This window comes from Vombatus ursinus, unplaced genomic scaffold (assembly GCF_900497805.2).
Source record: "Vombatus ursinus unplaced genomic scaffold, bare-nosed wombat genome assembly UNPS02004099.1, whole genome shotgun sequence".
Lineage (NCBI taxonomy): Eukaryota > Metazoa > Chordata > Mammalia > Diprotodontia > Vombatidae > Vombatus > Vombatus ursinus.
Window position 1 is genome coordinate 44,723 of NW_020943877.1, and position 4,060 is coordinate 48,782.

Sequence of the window (4,060 nt, forward strand, 5' to 3'; positions counted from 1 at the left end):
CCCCTTGTGCACCTTCCTCCATCTCATTTTATTCTTTATTTTTCTCTCTCTGTATCCCTTTCTGCCTCTATCACTCTCTCTCTCCACCTTCTGCTTCTCCATCCTTACTCTGTGTCTCTCTATCCCTCTCCAACCTGCTCTCACTCTCTCCCTCCCTTCTTTCTCAATCCTCAATCTTATCTCTCTCCTGACTGTATCCTTCTCTCCCTTTAGGACTTTCTCCTCCTTTCCTCATTTGTCCTCCCCTGTCTCATTCTTTCTTTCTTTTTCCATCCCCCTCTCTCCCTTCCCCTTACATCATTGTTTTGTCTCTTTCTCCTGTCTGCTTATCCCTTTCCATCCTACTCTCTGCCCCTCCATCCATCCATGGCTTCCTCTTCATTCTCTATCTTTCCCTCTCCCTCTCTTTCCATACTTTTGTGTGTGTGTCTCCCTTTTCCTTTCTCCCTCTTCATCCTTCTCTCTGTCTTTCTCTCTCTCTTCTTTTCTCTACCTCTTTCCCAGTCTTCTCCTGACCTCTTGCACCCTCCCCTTGTCTGATCCTTTCTTTGTATCCTCTCATCTCCTCTCCTATCCTCCTCTCCCTTCTCTATGTCTGGTTCTCTGTCTCTGTCTCTCTGTGTCTCTCTCTCTCTTTCTCTCCCCCTTAACTCTTCATATCTCTCTCTCTTTCCCTTTCTCTCTCTCCTTAAACCCCCTGTTTTTCTCTTTATGTATCAGTCTCTCTCTATTCTCACTCTCTCCATCATTCCTTCTTTGTCTTTCTCCTTCTTTTTCTCCTTTTCCTTCTTTCTCCTTCATCTCCCTTTCACCTGTCTCTTTTTCCTCCCCTCTCCCTTTCTCACTCCCTTTCCTTCTCTCTTTCTCTGTCTCTCTTTCCATTGCCATCTGTCTCCCACTTCATCCCTTTCTCTCTTTCCCTTTCTTTCTCCCTCTCTGGTCTCTAATCCTCTCCATCCATTACTTTCTCTACATTTTCTATTTCTCCCTCTACCTTGCCCTCTCTTTTTCTCTTGATTCTTATCTGTATGTCTTGCCTTTTCTTTCTCTTTCCCTCTCCATACTTAATATCTATTTCTCTTTTTCTCTATTCCTCCCCCTCCATTTTGCCACTTGTCTCATTCTTTCTTTCTCTATCTCTGCCTTTCTCCATCCTACACTCTGAGTCTCTCTCTTGCTCTTTCACCATCTCTCTCCCATCTTCTTTTCTTCCATGACTTTCCCTCTTTAGTTACTTCTCTCTGTCTCTATCACTCTCTCCCCATCCATCCTATTCAATATCCCACTCTGTCTCTCTTTCTCTGTCTGTTTTTCTCTCTTCTGTCTCTTTCCATTTCTCCTGTCTCCCCTTCTCTCTGTCTCTCTGTCTCTCTGTCTCTCTGTCTCTCTCTCTCTCTCTCTGTTGTTTCCCTCTTCTGTCTTTTTCTCCATCCTCCCCAGTCTTATTCTTTCTTTATCTCTGTCTCTCTCTCTCCAATTTTCTCTTCTCTTTATCTGACACTGTCTATTCCCCACCCTCCCTCCCTTTTTCCTTTCCTTTCTTTCCCTACCTACCTGTTTCTCTCTCCTTCTTTCTTTTTCTGTCTCTGTCACTCTCTTCTCTCCATCCTTCTTTTTTATTTTTTTATTTATTTTTAGGCAATTGGGGTTAAGTGACTTTCCCAGGGCTCACACAGCTAGTAAGTGTCAAGTGTTTGGTCTGAGGCCGGATTTGAACTCAGGTCCTTCTGACTTCAGGGCCAGTGTTCTATCCACTGCTCTACCTAGCTGCCCCTCTCCATCCTTCTTAATGTCTCTCTCTCTTTCTCTCTCTCTCTCTCTCTCTCTCTCTCTCTCTCTCTCTCTCTCTCTCTCTCTCTCTCCTTCCCTTCCATTTGTTCTCTCCCTGTCACTTTCCCTGTCTCTCTCTGTCTCTGTCTCTCTTCCTTGCCCTCTGTCTCCCTCTTCTTCCCATTCTCATTTTCCTTTTCTCTCTCCCTCTTTCACTTTGTGTGTATCAGTCTCTCTCTCTCCCCATTATTCTTTCTCTCTCTGTCTCTTTCCTTTCCTTCTTTCTCCCTCTCCATCTGTTTCTCTGTCTTCTGTCTCTCTCTCTTTTCCCTTTCATGAGACCTTCTTTCTCCCTCTTCTTCCCCCCAATTCTTTATATCTATCTCTGTCTCTCTCTCTCTTTCCCTACTTCATCTTCATTCTCTCTCTCTCTGTCTCTCTCTTCCTTTTTCCCTTATCATACTTTTCTCTGTTTCTCCTTCCTGTCTCCATCTCTCTCCCTCCATATCCATCTCTCTCTCTCTATCTTTCTGTCTCTGTGGCTCTCCCTCTGTCTCTGTCTCTCTCTGTCTCTCTCTCCCTATCTCTCTGTCTCTCTCTCCTTCCTTCATGCTTCCTTTGTCTCTCTCCCCTATCTCTATCTCTCTCCATCCTTCTCCCTATCTCTCTCTGCATCCATCGTTCATTCTACATTTTCTATTTCTCCCTTTGCCTTGTTCTCTCTTTCTCTCCTGATTCTTCTATGTCTGTCTGTCTTCCCCTTTCCTACTCTTTCCCTCTTCATCCTTAATATCTATTTTCCTTCTTTCTCTTCTCTTCCCCTCATTGCCTCTTACACCCCTTGTCTTATTCTTTCTTACTCTACCTTTTTTTCAATCTCCCTATTTCACTCTCTGAGTGTCTCTCCTCATCTCCACTTCTCTCCATCCCTTGTTTCTTCCATCTCTTTCCCTCCCCCTTCTCTCTCTCTTTTTCCCTTCTGTCTTTGTCTCCCTCCTTGCCAATCTCATTCTTTTTTCTTTACCTGTCTTACTCTCCAGTCTTCTATCTGATGCTCTCTTTTCCCCACTCTTCCTCTTTTTTTCTTTTCTACTCGCTACCTACCTCTCTGTCTCATTTTCTCTACCTCTTTTTCTGTCTGTCATTCTCTGCACCCCTTCTTCTGAAAGCCTGACTGTCTATATGTAGGGACAGCAAAGAATTGGAAACAAAGTAGATGACCATGAATTGGGGAATGAACAAACAAATCATGCTATGTGAGTATAATAAAATACTACTGTGTTATAAGCAATGATAAATGTGATAAATAGAGAAATACTTGGTCCCCCCCCCCAAGCACTAGATGCTTGACAAGTTGATTGGCATGTTTTATCCAAGACCATTCACAGTTTCCCAAAAAGCTGAAAGAGTGCCTCTCACTCATCATCTTCCTCTGCAAACAAATTGATAGCAAGATCCACACAGATATGACTTACCCTGTTGGTTTCAAACACACCATCATCACTGAAAGGGCCACAGAGCATTTCCATGTGATCTAGGACACAAAGGGATGCTTTACTATTCATTGCATCACAGCTGAGGAGGCAAAGTACAAATTGTACAAAGTGAAAAAGATCTTTTCAGTCACCAAAGCCATTCCCCATCTGGTAATCCAAGATGCCCACACCCTCCACTATCCAGATTCACTCATTAAAATGAATGATACCATTCATATTGATCTGGAGATTGGCAAGATCACAAATCTGACCAAGACTCATACTGGCAATCTGTGTATAATGATTACTAGAGCTAAACTGAGTCAAACTGGTATGATCACCAACAGGGAGAGACATCTAGGTTCCTTTAATTTGGTTTATGTGAAAGATACCAATGGCAATAGCTTTGCTAGGAGGTTCTCCAACACTTTTTGATATTGGCAAAGGTAACTAGCATTGGATTTCTCTATCCTGAGAGAAGGACATCTATCTCACCACAGCTAAAGAGAGACACAAGAGGTTGGCAGCATAATGGTGAAGGTGGTGAAGGTTTGCAGATTACAACATGCTTCCTCTGGCTCAATAAATACCTTGCAAAGTAGGGGTGTGGGGTGGGAAGATAGTGACAACAATCAGACAACACACCAAAATTTTGTGAGATGCAGCCAAAGAAGTGCATAGGGGAAATTTTATATCTCTAAACACTTACATCAATAAAAAAGAAAAAGAGCAGATCAATAAATTGGGCATACCAAAAAAAAAAAGAACAATCTCCAATTAAACACAGAAATAGAAATTCTAAAAATCAAAGGAGA

At 42.8% G+C, this 4,060-nt stretch overlaps 1 pseudogene; it reads left to right on the plus strand.

Annotated features, from left to right (window-relative positions):
- The first annotated feature begins 3,106 nt into the window (after positions 1-3,106).
- LOC114053494 lies at positions 3,107-3,777 on the plus strand (annotated as a pseudogene).
- Positions 3,778-4,060: the final 283 nt, after the last annotated feature.